The 20,557-nt window shown below is 47.2% G+C and overlaps 1 protein-coding gene across 4 annotated transcripts in view; it reads left to right on the forward strand.

The window, feature by feature from the left end:
* Positions 1-20,557, forward strand: part of CAPZB (capping actin protein of muscle Z-line subunit beta) — a 631,298-nt gene that overhangs the window by 15,452 nt on the left and 595,289 nt on the right. The window lies entirely within an intron of this gene.

Here is a 20,557-nt window from a genome sequence, read left to right on the forward strand (position 1 = left end):
TTTCATTTTAATTGGCGCCGGTCCTGACTTTGAGCAGGTTCAGTGGTGTATACATTCTGTACTATTTAATTAAAAATAAAATCTGGGTAGAATAATGTAGGGTGTTTTTTTTTAAACTTTTTCGTTTTAATGTATATTTGTTTTTAATTGTGGAAGTTTTATATGTATCAATACACAGTAAATAAGTCTGAGAAGACCAGTATGTGAGCTACATACAGATGAGATTAAATACAGTAACCAAGTGCATTCCTAACCTTCCATATTTTCAGCTTTTACTAACCATGAATAGGGCTAATCTTAAGGTTCCTGCCTTTTGTCGGAGGGTTGGTCTTCAATTAAATTTCTGTGCAGTGGCTCTCCTCTGTCTTACCCAATTGTGTGAATCTTCAGTGGTAATGCAGCCAATTCTAATCGACCTTCCACTGGCGTCTCTGTATAATTTAGTCTGAAAGAAAAATTTACCCCTTGATGCGCTGATCATACTGGTCCAGAGAAAGCATAGTTGGTTGCTCTTGTGCCTTTGGTTGACATTGCAGTCTACTGAAATGTTGGAGTTGAGGTAGGTCTGTTTTGGAAAAATTACTTCCTGGTGAAAACATGGCAAATTGCTTATCTGTGGTCTGACAATCCTGCTGCCACTACATTTGCTCAATTACTGCTAGAGAGGTTAGAAAGATTTGGGTGAGGAGCTCAGATTCCATTGCCCCACATATCCTTATAACACATGTTCTAAACAACTTGGTAAGGAAGCACTTCAACAACAAAAAAAAGAATCTGTGCACCTTCGTTGGCATAGCCAGTTTTGGACACACTGATTCTTGGGCACACTATATTGACCATTAACATTCTACATCTTTGGGAGCGTTTCAGAAGTTGATTGTTTGCTTCATTCCCATTTCATAATATTGTGGTAGCCTCGCACCAAGCGACACCAGTTGTCAATGCAAGTATAAGACAGGTTTTAAGTTGCATGCTCATGCACCTTGTTAGGTAATGCCGTACCATTGCATATGCTTCAATTAAGTTTATTGTACAGTTCCAGATAACGTGTAAGGTCACTTAGGTAATGCTCATCAACCCATCCACAGTAAACCAGGACTCAATCCAACTGTCAGTGTCACCTGTAATGAGCATTCCACTGACCAGAAGAAAACAGCAACAGCAAGTACAATTGATCCATAGCACTGGCAAGGCACTGCAAACGCCCTACCCTGACAAAAAAACTATACAGACACAAGTGAAACCACCAAAGTGGGAGATCCAGAAGGCACCCAAACCTAACTGCATCTAAACAGGTAGAACACTTGGCCATTTGCCCACGCATGCACGTTTCATCCAAAATGCCTGACTTTGCCTACACCACCACCCATTATTATTTTTTTTTTGTGCAAAATCCTTCAACCCCAGACGATCCAGCACTCGGAAGTAACTGAAAACATTAAAATCAAACCCACCACTCTAAATGGCCAAATCAATGTGACCTCAAAGTGCATACTTAACCACCTCTCATCTGAAATTCTGGCAACCCCACCATACATCAACTAAATGGAAACTCTTAAAACTAAATGTACTGGCCCATAAATTAACAACCATACTGGATTTTCCAAGATACTCCTTTGACAAATGTAGTCCAGTCTTGCCGCATCTGGAATACTTGCACCCTCAGACCATCATACAATAGGTTGCAACCCAACAGCAGAGCTTCGCAATAACCTAATACCAATTGCGCAATAGGCAACCTTTTCTGGGACCCGTCCGGCCGTTCCAGAGGATGGCCTGCACACCAGTACCTGGAACATGCCACTAACAACCTGTGATGCCAAACATTAAGAAATCGACATGACTGTTGCAATAGCATAGCCATAGCTGCATTCTAATATGGCTGGGTGGGTGGCCATGGTATAAGGTAAACCTACCGTTAGCTTGGCTGGAGTTTGACAGCAGTGTTCTTTTTCTTGGTCCAGTGCGATTGGCTTGTCTCGCTATTTGTGGTCGTCCTGGAACGAAGTCTGAGAGGGCACTGAGGGGCGAGATGCCAGGGTTTGATGGGAGGAGATGGTTTATTACGTTGTGCTGCTGCGAAAGCTGACTGCATCCGTGGGGTATTGGCTGATAGTGTTTGTTTGTGTATGGGTCAGCGCTTCTGTGCGCCTATCAAAGTGTAGAATGGGGGATGGTCTCAAGAGGAGGGTGGGAAAAGACAGGTTTTGAGGGCCATTCTGAATGGCAGGTGATTGTCAATATTGCATATATGCGGGGGTAGGGAGTTTCAGATGAGTGGTGTTTAGACAGAGAAAGAGAATCTGCCGAGTCTGTAGGAGTTTATTTTTATTTATTTGTATATGGTTGTAAAACCTTTACAAAACACAATACAGTCGATACCCAAAGTATGAAAAAGGCAAGATAAAAAAGAAAGCTACAATGAAAAGAATACACAAATAAGTTTACATGTCTCGTGTCCCTCACAATAATTAAGACTCCTTAGCCCTAAAAACCTAAAATTTACAAAAGATTAATTTTACTTATTTTAAAACAATAAACATGACTCAATGAATTGTACAAAGACGAGTCTAGCTGGATGGTCTCACCCATTAACAACCCCACCCTCAGTAGAATGACCAAGGTGGCCTACAGGAACACAAGACAAAGCTGCATAAACAAATAAAACCAAAAAAAGTAATAACCTTTATAATGAACGGCTGCACAGGTATAATCACTGGATGATATTAGATCTTTCCAGGACCTAGACCAATGCTATTGTCAATGCAACTGTCATGGCCAGAAATCGCTCTATCCCAGAACATGTTGGGCAAAGACCTGGCATTGTTCATTTCAAAGGGGGCAAACACTAATGACCTCACTGCCCAGGTACCTTCACACTCCATTAGTAGATGGTGTAATGATTGATTGGATGGAATTTTACAAACACTACACAATGCGATTGTGAGATATCCCAACCCCTTTTGGACAAAAAAGCCCCTGTAGGGACAATATTCAAAAGCATTCTCAGAAAGTTTGTCTAAAGTTCAAATCTGGGAACTTATATCTCGGTATAATACCAACTTTTTTTAAATCAACCTTCTGAAATTAGTTCACGGGAGAAATTGCAAGCATACTGTCAATTGTTTCAATCCAGTCCATTTTCTCCAGTGCCTTCTTAACCTTCAAAGGGTTCTGGATCAAGATCTCAATATTAGTATTAGCATTGGAAAGTGCACACCCCACAATTTCTTCTAGAGATCACATCTTTGATCTTTTGCTTTCTAAATGACATCAATGTTAAATCCTGGGAAGTAATGATCAACCGGTGCAAAGAGCATAATTTCCAAACTACATGGGCCTTCAGAGATCTTAAGCCCATCTCGAATCTAAGACTAGAAATGGGGAGACACATTGGCAGACTAATGGCTTTCTTCCACAAACATCCCTCGATATATTGCCAGTCCAGATTCCATAGAAGTGGCTTGAGCTCCAAGCCATAAAGGAGCACTACTTTCGCCTTGTAGAACCTGATTACAGGAAGGATGGAGAATTTGCAATACTCAAAGATCTTTTTCAGCTGAGGTATCAGTAGCGTGATTTTACTCCTTAAATCACACTCCAGTTTGCACATGGAAGGCGAAGCATACACCTTATACCCCAGATAAACCACTTCCTCTACTCTTGGGATTACCTGACCCGCCACTTTCCACTGAGAACAGACAACCCTTTTTTGTGGGTGCCTGAAAACAACTATTCTGTACTTAGTAGGGTTTATTGAGTCTGTTCTCCATTGCATACCCCATTCAGCTTGTCCGAAAGATGCTGGAGCCCTACCGCAGTCTTATCCAACAGGACAGCGTCATCGGCATAGGCCAGCCAGTGAATTCTACCACCATTAATCACTGGATTGGCCAAAGCCGATTTAACTCAAAAAGTCACCCATATCTGCCACCTTGATGGAATCGGAGAGATGGCCCAATTCATATAGTCTCTCTCTCATTGTGGTGCCTTTATGGAGTTTCTCTAAAATAGAGAGTAGATGTTTGGAGATGCCCCACACTCTTAATTTCTTCCATAACTGATCCCTGTCCACCTTATCAAAGACTCTGCAGAAGTCCACCCAGGCCCCCCAAAGCTGACATTCACCCTTACCGATGTTCTGTAGGAATTGTGCTGTGGGACTACTAGGAGAGATGCTGTGCCAGATCCGAGAGGCCTTGGTGGTAGCTGGTGACATTGTCTTGGAGGAGTTCCCGCCGTGTGCTGTGGATGGCACAGTAGGTGATGTACATGACTTAAAAGCTAGTGCGTCGGTCAATAGGTAGCCAGTGGAGGTCTCTGTTCTGTGGGAGGTAGGTTAATGAGCAGGTGGGTTGCAGCTTTTTGGGTTCTTAGCTGTTGCCTTATCTGAAATGCAGGTGCGCCTCTGTAAAGGCCGTTTGCTTGAAACTGTGAGGATAGGTAAGCGTAGATACGCCTTCGGGAGTGTAGGTGGAAGAAACAGATTCTGGAGACAGAGTTGATTTGTTGGGAGAGGGATACATCTGTGTCCAGTGTGCACTGACTTGGTAGTCATATCCGTGAGGCATGATGACAGATATGGATGGTTTGGGCCTGGCGTTTTTGGGACTTTAAGGATGATCTGCGTGTCGTCTGTGTAATTGTAGCAGGTAAGATTGTGGGAGCGGATGAGTGCCGGCAGAGGGTTGAGATGGAAGAGCAGGAGAGATGGGGATGCTCCTTGTGGGACCATTTTTGTTACTGGTCGTGAGGTGGAGCTGAACGATTAGAGATGAAAGAGAGATCCAAGAGAGGGCTGTTTTTCATTCGTAATGTGTAGCCTGTCTAGGAGGATTGTTTGATCAATGCTATTGAAGGCAGCAGAGATGTCAAGGAGTACTGCGCAGCCTTCTGCATCAGCTGTTCTTTTTAGGTCGTCCCAGACGGACACTAGGGAGGATTCTGTTCCTTGGAGTGGTCTGAAGCCAGATTTTGAAGTGTCCAGGAGGTTGTTGACCTCAGTGAAAAGGCCAAGCTGCTTGTATGCTGTGCTGTCCATGCGTCTGGCCGTGAATCGGGTGTTGGAGATAGGGCGGTAGTTCTGGGGGAGGAGTGTGAGTGTATCTTTTTTTGAAGAGGGGTTTGATGTAGGAGATTTTAGGGGGGGTTTCAACATGGGTTGGGCTGTGGGTGTGTAGGGGTGGGGAGCATGTGTTTCAATGTAGAGATGATGGCATGGTGTCCGTCGATGGTGACATTGTGGAAGTGTTCTGATAAGGTGTCACATATGGGTTGGTGGGGGGTGTGTTAGAGCAGGCTGGGGGATTTGGATTCGGAAATAATTCTATGCAGTTCCTTGCTTGGGTTCCGAGACTTTAGATTCTGTTCCCATGGAATGCTTTCGTGGTTTTTCTGATTGCTAGACTGTATGCTCTGGTTAGTCTTGCTAAGGCTGTTTTGTTCTGGGTCGTAGGGATGGTTCTCTAAGCCCGTTCCAGCCAGTGTGTGAGGGTTTTTACTGATTTGAGGTTGGTGGTGTACCGCCTGGGCATAGGTCATTATCTCTGAAAGCACTGTTCTGTTGGGAAGAGGGGTGTAAGGGCATTCGAGAGCCAGAGGTCAAAGAGTTAGATGGGGTGTGGCCCTTCCTGGAGGGTTAGTGTTGGGAGAGAGGAGGAAGTTGGCTAGATCTGGGGTGATAATGACTTTATTCCATAGCGGAATTAGAGGTGTGGGGGTTGGTGGAGGTCGGGCGTGACTATTGGTGCGTGCTACGGCGGTCTGTGGTACATAAAGATGCTGAGTGAGGGGGTCAGTGTGGATATGTTAGCAGTGGTGAAGGTCGCATCAAGGGTGTGACCCCCCCCAGTGTGGATGGGTGTGGAGATGCGTTGTCGGGTTGAATGCTTCTAGGTTGTCTGAGAGAGATCGGGTCATGGGGTTTGAGGGTGAGTCAAACCAGATGTTGAAATCTCCGAGAATGGTAAGTTTTGGATGGACATTGAAGATGGTTGTCAGAGCATCGCAGAGCGTAGTTGTAGCCATGGGGTTGTGTAGATAAGTAGGAAGCTGTGCGAGGCAGAGGGTGAGAGTTGGTCTTTTACCAGAAGGCATTTATAGTCTGTGGTGTCCTTTAATTATTAGTGGCAATTGGTGTTTGTGTAGCATCGCAAGTCCTCCACCCCTTTGCGATCTGTTCCGCACAGTAAGGTTGTACCCAGGTGGGAAGGCCTTGTGTGCAGTGGGCTCTTAATTGGCAGCAAACCTGGTCTCTGATGAAAAGGACGACTGGATGTTCCTCTGTGTTGAGGTCAAAGATGTGGAGTTTTGTTTTTGGAAACTGACCTGGCGTTGATGAGGGCACAGGAGAGTTGGTGGGGTAGGTTTGCAAGTGCTTGACGAGTTGGGGAATGGTGGGGAGTGGCCAGGGCTTGGGGGAGGGCGTAACCAGGAGGGGATCTTAGGGGAAAAGGGGTTGGTCAGGGTGGGTAGGGGCAACTGTGTGGGCAGTGGAGGATTTGGGAGGAGGCGTGGGAAATTGGAGTTGGACCATGAGGGATGGGCAAAGAGTAGAATGGGGCTAGGACTTGGTTTGGGTGCCGGCAGGGGTGGGGGAGGTGAGGGAGTTGGGCCCTATAGTGAGGTGGCAGGGTTTGGGATCGGGGTTGGAGAACTGGAGGGGGCTTGTGTGGTCCATGGGGTGTGGGTGAGAGTGGTGGGGCGCTGTGGAGGTTGGGGTTTTGGCCAGGGCCAGAGAATGGGGACGCGGGTGCTAGGTTGCTTGGGCGACATGCAGGTGCAGGAGCGTAGTTAGCAGGGGGATGGGGTGAAGAGGTTAGTTTACCTGGGTCGCTGGGCGGTCTGGAAAATTCTGGGAGTCAATATTTTGTGCTCCCGCTCTGCATCTTGCCACTCTTGATTGAGTGGAGTGAGGCCTACTTGCATGGTGTGTAGCAGGTGGGAGGTGAAAGGCTGGGATGATGGGCTGTGCATTTGGGATGGGCGAGTTGGGGTGTGATGAGACTCGTCGGGCATACTGGTGTGCCAGTGTTCTGCTCTGATTTGGCCTGTGTATGGCATGGTGTCTAACCTGTGTGAAGGGTACATCCGATTATGTGACTTGGCAGAGGGGGCACATCCATCTTGGCACGTCCAACTGGGGTACGACACTAGCTGTGTACATGCCTGGCCTTGGGCAACTGGTCAGGGTATTAGGAGGGGTTTTGAGGCACCTGGATAGAGGAGTGGGGGCTGTGCCTAAAAAGGGGGGGGTACCACAGTAGACAGTAAATCGTAGTAGCTCCTAGTTTTGAGACACTTGGATAGAGGTCTAAATGGGCATACAACAGTATATGGCATTTTTAACACGCCTATACACAAGTGTTTCAAGGCGCGACCAGGCAAGGGTGGGTGAACGGAGGGAAGACAGACAACGATCCTACTAGGCCAGGTGTCATTCTGATCGCGCAAGTGCATGGGAAGGGGGGGTGGGACTGCAGGGGGAGGGGACAGTGCTGTACATGTGATAATAGAATAATAAGCAATAAGTGAAAGTATGGCCAGCAGGTCGTAAGTGCAGACAACGGGTGTCAAGTGCTGGTAGTAGGACTGTGGGGATACAGAAAAACAGTCCCCAAGTACAGGGGTTGCCAGGAAGGCAGTGCAGGTGTGTGACTGGTGGGGGAGGGACCTGGGCCTGAGATCAGAGGGTGGCCAGGTAACCTTTTCAGTTTCAGCCAGGAGGTCAGCGGGGGAGAGGAGGGGGAAAAAAAGAAGCAAAGGGAGAGGTTTTGAGGTGCTTCCGGAACCAGAGATGGTTCTCAAGTTTCAGGGAAGCTGTCCAGAGGGATGCCCTATCTGAAGAAAAAGATCTACTACCAACTCGTTGGTTAGAGAAGCGACCTGACCCTGAGGGAGTTGGAGGCGGCTGAGCGAAGCGCTTGAGAAGGAAGATAGTTAGGAAGAGCGAGTTGAAGGAATTGAGGCCCCAGGAGGCCTTCTGGACAATGCAGAGGGTTTTTAACTTCATCCTTGCAGCCACTGGGAGCCAGCGAAGAGATTTCAGTCCTGGAGAGATACGATTGCTGAGCTTGAGGCCAAGGACAAGTATTGCAGTCCTGTTATTGCAGTCCTGTTCTGGATGAGTTGCAGAGGGCGAAGAGTAGTAGCAGGCAGATTTAGAAAGCTGCTGTTGAAATAGTCCATCCTCGAGAGAACCAGAGCTCTTGAGACGGTGAGCTTCTGGGGGAAGGAGAGGAAAGGAAGAATACCTCTGAGGTGCAGCTGGTAGTGACTTCTTAGAGATGTGAGGAGAGGAGGAGTGTGTGGAGTCGAAGATGACCGCAAGGGTTTTAGCCTCACAGGTGGGAGAGGGAAGAGGGACAAGTAGAGGGTAAAATACAGTAGCACGTAGATTTTGGACACCTGAATAGGGGGAGAAACGCCTAAATTGGAGCCAATGCTATTCTCAATGCCTGTAAAGATCCATGAGCTAAAGCATGATCGTAGGCCATCATGCAAAGTAACTAAATGAGTGCAACTACATTTTGCCTGTCGCTTGTCACCACAAACACTTTCTGCAGCTTCAGAAATCTCAACTGCTTGGTCGATGCCATAGCAAGGATTGTGGCACACACCGTGCAATGTGCATTACACTGCGGCAGTGGACATATTGGGAAGCTGGCACCTGTTGGAGGAAAGTCGGAGCACTATAGGTGGGCCCTTCCAAAGTTGTGCAACATGGTCATTGTAATCAGACAGGACCACAGAAGGAGCTTCTAAGCTGTGAAGCGCCGAAGCGAAGATGCTTGTGGGATCCAACCCTGACCCCCATAGATGAGGCCAGCAACTCGCACCAGAAGAGTCTTATTTACCCTTTTGCATGCACTTGCTCCTAACTACACTGAAAACCGTGCTTGGGGCCCCCTAACATGTCAATTCTGTTAAGTTGCAATGGGTCTTGGGAGGGAGGCGGGTGGTTATTCATGCTCTGCTGCTTCACCTACCACAGCACCTGTAGTTTGTTTTTTTCTTTATTTTAGTTCTCATTGTCACAAGTGAAGTGTTCTGCTCAACACACGAACAGAAGAAGCTGGACCCTTGCCTAGGACTCAAGTTAACTTTACTGTGCAGGTCCATATACTCCTATGTTCCGTCCCCTTTCCTCAATACTTATGGGACATTCCTCTGTCCTGTGGGACGGGACCGTAGCACTTTGAAATTTTGCAAACATTTGTCCTTCCTCTCTTTTATGCGGGGTACCGCACGTGGATGTAACCCCACCCATCTTAGTTCTGCATCGCCCTTCAGTCCTTTACTCTGCTCGTTCAAGACAGATGCACTTGCATCTGTGGAAGGTTTTTTTCTTCCGTTTTCCTCCTCTCTGGCTCTCGCTGGTGATCGCGTGATAGTCAGTCTATGCCGTTTCAGCTACGCTTCCCGAATTGTTCTTCCTGTCAGCGACGCTTCGCCAGGGTGGATCCCCATCCTCTTTGTTATAGAGTGTTTGGTTCCTGACCACCGGTGGGACTCGTGTTTTTATTGCGATTCCCTTTCGGCCCGGGCGCTTCAACGTCGGTTAGAGCGGTGGGAGGAGGTATTTCAGCGCACTACCCCCTACGCATTTCCAATCCTACATCGACTAGAAGAAGAAACGCCCGGTGAGTTCTTTACTTTTTATGGCACCCCGACCGGGGGACTCCTTTCTGGGGTCTTCCCGATCTGGGAGGCGCGTCAAAAGTTCTATTACCGGGGCTTGCCCTGAGGTGCCGTCTGGGCCTAAAAAGTGTACTGAGTTTTCTCTGAGGGTCTCTGTAAGGGACCTGTTGACACTGGATTACATTCTGAGGCCCTTCCTGTGGGGGCTGTTTGTAGACCCAGTTCTGCTGAGTCGTGGGTTACCGGAGCTCACTCCGAGGCCTCCTTGTTTGGAGCTTCCCTTTAAAGCACCGGGGTGCGCCCCAAGGCCTCGGTTGAGGTTGTTTATACCGAACGAAAGTTCGAGGCACGACGTGAAGAGGCTTTTACCGGACTCTGGTCCGAGGTCCCTCGTTCAGAGGCTAAGGTGACAACAGTTCTGAGAGGCCTGTTAAGGCCTTGTCAGTGAAAGGTGTTCCTCATCGTTCCCATTCTTGTGTGATTTCAGAACGGTTGAGGGGGCAAGGAGTGAGGTTTCGAACCGTAATTCCTCCTTTACCGGCAGTGCCGAGGTCCTTCCTGAGAAGGCTAGTTTGGCGATTAGCATGTCACAAAAACATTCTAGGCCACACAGAACTGGCTCGGCCGATGTTCCTTGTGTTAAGGCTAAAATGAAGACCCCTGACCTGCCTGTGGGGACCCCTGCCTCACTTCCACATGTCGCAGTTCTCCTCAGGCGCTGACAAAATGGCGGCCGAAACCACGGCGGCCATTTTGGATACATCCCTTACAACTACGCCATCTGCTTTAGGTGTAGGGGTTGGTTCGGTAGGTGAACATCGGTTTCCTTGTGCACATCCGTTCCATCCCGTTTATGATTGGAACGCTCAGATGCCCCTTCTGCCCAATGTCTTGCTGCCTGCGGCATCAGCGCCCTTGATTTATGTGGTCACTTCTGGGGATGGGCCCTCTTGGCAACCCTCTCCCCTGCATCCCTGGAATCACTCCCCTCATGAGAGGCCTCCTCCGGTTGCTCCGAAATCGTCGGGCAGAGGACGCCTTCTTCGGAAAGTTTCACAAACATATGTGTTCCGACCCCATGAAGGAGTACTTTCGAGGCTTGTTCAGGGAGATATGCCTGCCTGCACCGGCGGTTCCACCTGCGGTTCCGGTGGTTCTGCCCTTCCACCCTTGCCTCCATTGTCCCCAGTAGACCAGGTCATTGTGGTGCCCGATACGGTTTAGCCTGATCCGGACCTGTCGGACGACACGCAGGGTGATCGGGACAGCGAAGACCAGCCCCGCTCTATCCGAGCCTTTCACGACCGGGTGCTGGACATGTCTGTTGGATGTTCCAGTGCCCAAGGCACCGCTCCCCAGGAGGGCGTGCTTTAGGGGGTGATCACCTTGTCTCCTTCGAGCGTACCGGCTTGTTCTTGCAGAAGGACATTTTTGCCGAGGTCCATAGAGTCTGGGAGAAACCACACACTGGGCTGTTTGTCAACAAGAAAATTGACGCGCGCTACAGGCTTCATTCTTCGGAAGAGGTGGCCTTTGGTCATGTCTTCCCCCCCCTCCTCCACGGTAGTGGCTGCGGCCACTTTGAAATCCAGGCCTGCGGCATCCTCTTCTACGACAGCTACACAGGTTCTGGATAAAGATCAGCTTCTTGACTCCCTAGGGAGGAAGAGTTTTGCTAACTAAGCCCTTTAATTGTGTCAGGCCAATGCAGAACTGGTGTTAGCGGGGGCGAATATGAAAATGTGGAAAGGTCTGTCAGAGTTTGAGGAGTTTATCCCTGCTGAAAAGATCAAGGATTTCAAGGTGGAATTGTCAGATGCCAGGGTCCTGGCTCAAGATCTGCTGGAGGTTGCAGCGCATCATGTTGACACTTCGGCCCGGGGCTTTATGCTTGGCGTGGATACTTCAAGCCAGGCTTGGCTGCACGCCACCAAGTTCTCTAAGGAGGTGCAGGATAAGGTTTTGGACCTACCCTTAGATGGCAAGGAGCTCTTTAATTCTTCAACGGACGTGGAGCTGACCAAAACGAAGGACAGCACTCAGATTGCCAAGTCCTTGTCTGTCCTGGTAAAACCACCTTTTAGGACACAGACTGTTGTCACAACCCTGACCCTCCTGTTTTCATGGGTTTTCTGGATCGGAAATCCCACAGGGTTGACACCCCTTCGGGAAATTCCTGCTGAAGACTGCAACGGATTAGGTTTTTCTACCGCTCCTCAGCCTTCTCCTCAGGTTCAGGTGGTGCCGCCACCGAGAAACCAGCTAAATGAGGGTTTTCTGCGCTCGCACGAGACCCTGGTGTGAGGACGCATTGCATCTCATTGGGAGGCGTGGCAGACCATCACGAGGACCGGTGGGTCTGGCCAGTCGCTCGGGCAGGCTTCCGCTTATCCCTCCCCCCCACCCCACCCATCAATCCTCCTTTCCAGCAGTCGGGGTCTGCCTCCCTCAGAGCCGATATTCAGAAGTTACTGGATCTCAGGGCGGTGGAACCCGTACCTCCTAGGGGAACGAGGGGAGGGCTTCTACTCCCAGCTGTTTACGGTGCCCAAATCCAACCAGACTAGCCTGCGCACCATTCTAGACCTTTCCCTGTTCAATCTTTTCCTACCCCAAGAGAAATTCAAGATGATCATGCCTGGTCAGATAAAGCCCTCGCTACAGAAGGGTGATTGGCTCAGCGTGGTGGACCTTCAGGATGCGTATATGCATATCCTGATCTGGAATACACACCGGAGATACCTGCTTTTCTCTATGGGGGAGGAGCATTTCCAGTTCTGAGTGTTCCCTTTTGGCCCCCAGCTCTGCACCGCGTGTCTTTAAGAAGATGTCGTTGATCACAGCTTATCTTCGTCTTCAGGGTATCCATGTGTGTCTGTATTTGGACAATTGGCTGTTATGCAGCCCTTGCCCGCTGAAAGCCACACGGAATCTTCAGTCTCTCCTCCAGCTCCTGTTCCACCTTGGGCTGTCGATGAATTGGTGGAAATCTTCCATGACGGTCTCTTAACTTTCCTGGGTTTTCGTAGGAACACAATCGACTGCAGAGTTTACCTGACCGGGGACAGAATGCGGATCTGTTGGCCTTGTGTCCGATGTTTGCGCAGTCGGAGAGTATGTCGGCCTGGTGGTTCAAGAGGCTTCTGGGGCTCATGGCCTCTTGTGTATTGGCTCTTCCTCTGGCTCGGCTCAAGTTGAGGCAGACGCATATGGCTCTTCGGAGTGCTTGGCGTCAGGCTGTGGATCTGGACTCCAAGATGGTGTCGATTACGGTTTTCATGAGAGCATAACTGGAGTGGTGGTCGTCTCTCAGCAACCTGTCGGTGGGCGCAGGCTATCCGGACCACGCTCCGATGGTGACGATCACAACGGACTCCTCCCTTCTTGGGGTGGGGTGCAACGTTGGATCTTCTTCAGGTCTCGGACCTTTGGTCGCCCCAAGACAAGCTCCTTCACATAAATCTGGAGCTTCTGGTGATTTTTCCTAGTGCTCAAGAAGTGCAGGCCGGTTATTGCCAACAAAGTAGTTTGTCCGTGCAGACACCATGTGGTGTCAATGTTTTACATCAACAAGCAGGGGGAAACCAAGTCTCCTCCTCTGGTGGAGCTGGCCATCCAGATTTGTGAATGGGCGGTCCGGCATGGTATCTGGCTGGTAGCAGTACACATCCCGGGCAGTCATGGCAGATACCCTCAGTCGGCGGACAGTGGTCAGCTACGAGTGGGAATTGAAGGCAGAGATCCTCTCACAGATATTCCTGTGTTGGGACACTCCGGGGGTGGACCTCTTTGCAACATCGGCAAACAAACTTCCTCTGTATGCCTCCAGAAACGGTCTGGGAGCCTCCTCTCTGCGGGATGCTCTAGAGATTCCTTGGCACAACATGAGGGCCTATGCTTTCCCGCCTATGATTCATCGGTTGATTTGCAAGCTGAGGAACACATTGAACTGTTCTCTTCTGCTCATAGCCCCGTGGTGACCAGCCAGATTCTGGTTCTCAGAGCTTCAACACCTATCGGCGTGCACCGATCAAGCTCCCGTCGGTTCCCGATCTGCTTCACCAGAGGGATCGACGCCTGGGGCACCCCTCCCCACAATCATTCAGCTTGGCGGCATGGTGCCTGAGTTCAGACCTTTTAGAGCATCTTAATCTGTCTGCTGACAACATGCGCATTATCCAGGAAGCCCTCGACAAGGTCTCAGTATAGGAGCAAATGGCGTTGTTTCTGTCATTGGTGCTTAGACAAACAGCTGAACCCCAGGGTGGCTACGATTGACACTGTGTGTCTTTCGTGTCTCACCTAGCAGAGTCAGGCATTCATGTTCTGTCATGCAGAACTTATCTTTCGTCTGTGGCCGCTTATCTATCCACGGGCCAGTTCTCTTATTCTGTCGAATCCAGTGATTAAGAGGCACTTCGCGGGTCTGACGCGTCTTTACCCTCCGGTTTGCAAGCCGCACCCGACGTGGGATCTGAATGTGGTCCTTACTGCGTTGTGAATTGAGAATGAGAGTGCACAGACTTTTTTTTTATCAAGAAAGTTATGTAAATTTAAATTTTAAAAAAGTAGATTGATACAAGCCTCATTCAAGAGGTATTCAAATTATTTCAGGTGCAAATGGGCTGGCGCCACAAGACCACTTGGGACACAATAAATGTACGAAAACCGCTTATTACTAAGCAGTAAGCCCGGATGCACTCCTAAGGAACCGTAGTTCAATTCTTTGGGTCCTGCCAAATAGGCAGAGATAAGTTCAATGTAGTCTTATTTGTGCATTCATAGAGAATATATATACATCATATTTAAAACTAGAAGTCTATACTGAAGATTAACTTCCAAATTAGACAGCATTCACAATGTTTCCTAGAGATATGGGACATTTTAATTGTCCATTCTCTGTTAAACACAATTAAAGTTTCAAAACAAAATTTCAAAGAAAAAGTCATACATTACATAACAAAGTGGAAGTAAATCACTGCTCAGTATGTATTCACAAGAATATACACTTAATTCAGTGTTACATTGGTAATGGCAAATTGAGTTTTCCTTAATTATAAAGGACAATCTACAATCTGAAGCCCTCTTTTTCTTGCAGATATTAGCAATTAACCGACGCGTTTCGGATCAAGGGATCCATCTTCAGGGTATGGGCTTCACTCTTAAGGTAAATCTTGAGAAGTATAACGTGAAAACTTATTTATCAAAGTGCTTGTCCTATAAAAAATTAGAGAGGGGCATTATTGTTGGTGATATGCAAGAGGAGCTGAGAAATAATGGCTAAAGAGCCGGGCGAGGTAAATGTTACTAACCTCAAGCAGAGGGAAGCAGTGTCACAACTCTGGCCTATTCAAAGACAAAAGGTGTGGGAATGTCAATATCTCACATACATAAAAATATTCAGAGCAGAAACGACAAAATGACAGTGGATGCCAGAACCAATCCCTCACCCAGTCCAGAACTGAAAAGTACTTTAGACTGGGACGCGGCAAGGAGCGGCTGGGGAGGCCTTAGGGAAGGATACGAGTGTCAAAACCATTCGAATTGAAAGTGTAACTCATATTAATGCTGAAACCTAAAAGGGAAATATCAGACCTGTAGTCACAGTTAGAAATCCTTACCCAAAGGACGGGAAATTATGGACAGTGACCGCCTCCAGCAACAAGCCAAGCTCGACTGCGAGTGGCGTTCCTTGTTGTCAAGGGAGCCCCACGCATGCGCGTGTGGGCCGAGGAATGGTCAGCCATCTTAGTGTGGGCATTGTGTGCGTCACAGCGTTATCATGGTAACGGCAGACACTACTGGGCGTCAAAGCGCAAGTAAACCTATACGCAGCGAATCTAAGGTAGAATTACTGGTAAAAATATAACCTGTCACAATGCCCCGGGCCGTGACAAAAGAGTTAAAGGTGTAAATGGTGCATGTGGGAGCCCACAGCGACCAGGGGTTGAGCGCAGAGCGCCCCATTCTCGCACCCAATTCGAGAGACAATTTGAGGGGAAGTTCACAAATTGCTTGCTTTAAGTTAGTATTCGGTTTGCTCGGGTAATGTCCGTAATAGGCTTGCCAGCTATAGACTATGTCCAATTTATAGTCCTGTGTATCCCGTCTGAACTTTCTAATCTTTTTAACTTCAAGTTCTTGTTTGTAACTAGCCAATTTTTTGATTAGTTTCTTCCAGGATTTGGTTCAGTTGTTCCGATGTGATTTCTTCACAATGATGAATGGCATGAACCCTCATATTAAATTCACTACCTCAACTAGCACTACTATCATCCATTTTCTGGATGTAGAAATCTGTCTCTGAAGCCAAATTGGAAACCAGGATATATACTAAACAAACAGATAGGAACAGTCTCTTACTCGCGACTAGCTTCCATCAAAAACATACCATTGACAGTGTCCCTCTGAGTCAATTCTTAAGATGTAGAAGGAATATCTCGGACACGGTGGAATATGAACGACAAGCGAATACATTGGAAACAAAATTTACAGCGAGAGGGTACGATCCAGCGCTTATTTCAGACATTGCAAGTAAAGTCAGGAATACCAATCGGGAAACTTTATTGGTGCCTAAACCAACAAAGTCTGGAGAACCTCTTGTATATGTTACCACCTACTCAGTGCAGAGCAATAAAATCAAGAAAATTATTTTAAAAAACTGCCCAATGATGCAGTTGGACCCCCAGCTAGAACATCTGTTTCCTGAACTTCCCACGTTTGCCTATAGAAACAGCAAGTCGGTACGCAAGAGTTTAGTGAAGGCTGAAATTTCCGTGCCAAATACCACATCCCAATATAAGGGGACAATACCTTGTTACAACTGCCAACATTGCGGGAACATCATAAAAGGCAATTATATTACGCATCCACACTTGGGCAAACAAATACAGTTAAGACACTCTTGTACCTGTGACGCGCAAAATGTAATCTATGCACTTTAATACCCCTGTAGTCTCTATTATATAGGTATGACCACTAGAAAAGCCAAAACAAGATGGACCGAGCATAAGTCTAACATACGTACCAAAAGTCTGAAATCACTGGTCTCAGTTCACTTTGTAGAGGCAAGACATACAGTGGCACAACTAGTGTGTCATTCTTGAACAAGTAACAGCAGGGAGGAGAGGAGGTGATCTGCAACGTAAGCTAGCACAACGTGAAATCTTGTGGATAGAACTTTGGGACTCTTTACACCCTTGTGGTATGAATTTGGAATTTGACCTAATGTCTTATCTGTAACTTTCCCACTAGACGGTACCTACATAGAGACTTTTTCTCCCCGATAGGGCCTTTTCTTAAATACCATAGGTCTCTTAGAGAAGCTGTACAGAATGTATACTGTAATTATTGAATGTTCAATTTGCATCTATATATCTATGTACAGTACTTTAGGATGTTTCTTGATATATTGTTGTTTGTACATTGCTTTTTGTAAGGTTAGCCAGGCTACATGCAAGAGGCACTTATATGGACTGACTATAAATCACCATTCAAAAACTTGTTAAATTTCTGGCTAGTAGCTAACATACAACGGTACGATTGATGTGTTTACTGTAGATTGTCCCTGCAATGAATACTCTATGATAGGACATAGGACCTTTTTGATTTGGTATATCAGCATGTGATTCAGACCCTGTAAACATGAACCCTCCCAGTAGGGTGTATGTAATATACGGATGTTGTCAATTGTAGACACACTGTTCTTGAAAGATGAATTTTAAAATTGTGACAGACTTCACTTTTACCTCTATCCCAATGGATTGTTAACCTCGACTGAGGCATTTTGCCCTTTTACCCTTTTGCCAGAATAATCACGTTTTCCATCAGCGACGGAGCATTTCTTGTTGAGCCCCCCCCCTTTTAAACATCCTAATTACAATCTTTAAGTTGTATGCAAGATGGGGGGGCGCCCAGCGTACCTCCCCTTTTTGGGGAATTTCGCTTGGAGCCCTCACTTGCATTCTATGTACTTTAATTACCTCGGTTGAGGTCACGAGCGAGCAATTTGTGAACTTCCCCTCAAATTGTCTCTCGAATTGGGTGTGAGAATGGGGCGCTCTGCGCTCAACCCCTGGTCGCTGTGGGCTCCCACATGCACCATTTACACCTTTAACTCTTCTGTCACGGCCCGGGGCATTGTGACAGGTTATATTTTTACCGGTAATTCTACCTTAGATTCGCTGGGTATAGGTTTACTTACGCTTTGACGCCCAGTAGTGTCTGCCGTTACCATAACGCTGTGACGCACACAATGCCCACACTAAGATGGCTGACCATTCCTCGGCCCACACGCGCATGCGTGGGGCTCCCTTGAAAACAAGGAACGCCACTCGCAGTCGAGCTTGGCTTGTTGCTGGAGGCGGTCACTGTCCATAATTTCCCGTCCTTTGGGTAAGGATTTCTAACTGTGACTACAGGTCTGATATCTCCCTTTTAGGTTTCAGCATTAATATGAGTTACACTTTCAATTCGAATGGTTTTGACACTCGTATCCTTCCCTAAGGTCTCCCCAGCCGCTCCTTGCCGCGTCCCAGTCTAAAGTACTTTCCAGTTCTGGACAGGGTGAGTGATTGGTTCTGGCATCCACTGTCATTTTGTCGTTTCTGCTCTGAATATTTTTATATATGTGAGATATTGACCTTCCCACACCTTTTGTCTTTGAATAGGCCAGAGTTGTGACACTGCTTCCCTCTGCTTGAGGTTAGTAACATTTACCTCGCCCGGCTCTTTAGCCATTATTTCTCAGCTCCTCTTGCATATCACCAACAATAATGCCCCTCTCTAATTTTTTATAGGACAAGCACCTTGATAAATAAGTTTTCACATTATACTTCTCAAGATTTACCTTAAGAGTGAAGACCCTACCCTGAAGATGGATCCCTTGATCCGAAACGCCCCGGTTAATTGCTAATATCTGCAAGAAAAAGAGGGCTTCAGATTAGATTGTCCTTTATAATTAAGGAAAACTCAATTCAGTGTTACATTGGTAATGGCAAATTAAGTGTATATTGTTGTGAATACATACTGAGCAGTGATTTACTTCCACTTTGTTATTATATAATGTATGACTTTTTCTTTGAAATTTTGTTTTGAAACTTTTTAATTGTGTTTAACAGAGAATGGACAGTTAAAATGTCCCATATCTCTAGGAACCATTGTGAATGCTGTCTTACTTGGAGGTTAATCTTCAGTATAGACTTCTAGTTTTAAATATGGTGTATATATATATATTCTCTATGAATGCATGAATAAGACTACATTGAACTTATCTCTGCCTATTTGGCAGGACCCAAAGAATTGAACTACGGTTCCTTAGGAGTGCATCTGGGCTTACTGCTTAGTAATAAGCTGTTTTGGTTTCCTTACTGCGTTGTGCCATAAGCCATTTGAACCAATGGCCAGGGTGGATCTTAAGCACCTTTCGTGGAAGGTGTCTTTTCTTTGGGTGCCGTTACTTCAGCAAGGTGTGTGAGTGAGCTCCAAGCTCTGTCAGTGAGCATCCCTTCTTGGTTTTCCACAAGGATAAGGTGGTCCTTCGGACAAATCCTTCTTTCCTGCCAAAGGTGGTGTCAGATTTCCATCTGATTCAGTCAATATCCCTGCCTGTCTTCTTTCCAAACCCAGCTTCAGAAGCGGAGAGGGGTTTGCATTGCTTGGATGTTAGAAGGGCTCTTAAGTTCTATCTAGACAGAACATCTGAATTTACAAGTAGTTCTTAACTATTGGTGACTTTTGGTAACCCACTGGGTAAGCCGGCCTCTAAGGCGACTATCTCTAAATGGATTGCTGCCTGTATTACGGAGTCTTACACTGTCCAGGGTCTGCAGCCTCCCGAGGGGATTCACGCACACCCGGTATGGGTCAAGGCAGCTGCAGTTGCCTTTCAAAAATGTCCCCTCGGAGACCATCACAAAGGTGGCTACCTGGGCCTCCGCATAGGTGTTTTGCAAGCATTACTGTTTGGACCTGAGCTCCAGATCCGATGCTCCGTTCGGCTAGGCTGTGCTGAAGAACCTTTTTTCAATGGGGGGGGGGGGTGGTTTCCATCCACCCGTAGTTCTGTGAGGAGTGCTTGGGAATCTCCCATAAGTATGGAGGAAAGGACGGGACGTAGGAGTATAACCAGGTTACTCACCATAGTGACCACCTTACTCCTAGTGCATAGTCCCATTTCCTCCATACACCCGCCCGCCATCCCCTCTAATAAGGTTCCTCTATTATTGCTTAAAGGTCTCTGACCTGGCGATAGAAAAGGACTGATGGGCGATGCGCAGGGCGGAGCTAACATGGGTGGGGTTACGGCCACGTGCGGTACCCCGCGTAAAAGAGGAAGGACACATTTTTGCGAAATGTTGATGCTTTTACAAAGTGCTCTGGTCCCGTCCCACAGGACGGAGGAATGTCACATAAGTATGGAGAAAGGGGACTATGTACTAGGGGTGAGTAACCTGGTTATAATCTATACACACCTAGAGAATATTCCCTCCAACTGTAACAGGTAGAGCATTCATACTGTCCTCAACATTCCGCATGAGCATTCCCCTCTTTCCACCCTGGCACTCTATGCTCCTGGCTAAATCCAGGCAAGCTATTCAGTTGTCGTCTTATGCTATTTGCATGACCGGTAACTGCATGTACACTCACAACACAGGTGAACTCTCAATGAATAATCCTCCACCCAGCAGAAACCTTCAACGTGACGTACAAACATTCCACAGATTACCTTACATACTGCCGCATCCTACAGACCCCCACAAAGCTAATTGGACAGATTGGAAAGATAAGCAAACTCCACTAAACAAATTCCGTAATAATTAGCTTCTAGAGGAGGCATTGTTTTGAAATGGTAAAGAAGGCTTCCCTAATACTATCCATAATACTGGAATGCTCTGCCTGAAACGTTGGTGCTTTGGGA

This window comes from Ambystoma mexicanum, chromosome 8, assembly GCF_040938575.1.
Source record: "Ambystoma mexicanum isolate Mex_15411 chromosome 8, UKY_AmexF1_1, whole genome shotgun sequence".
Classification (NCBI taxonomy): domain Eukaryota; kingdom Metazoa; phylum Chordata; class Amphibia; order Caudata; family Ambystomatidae; genus Ambystoma; species Ambystoma mexicanum.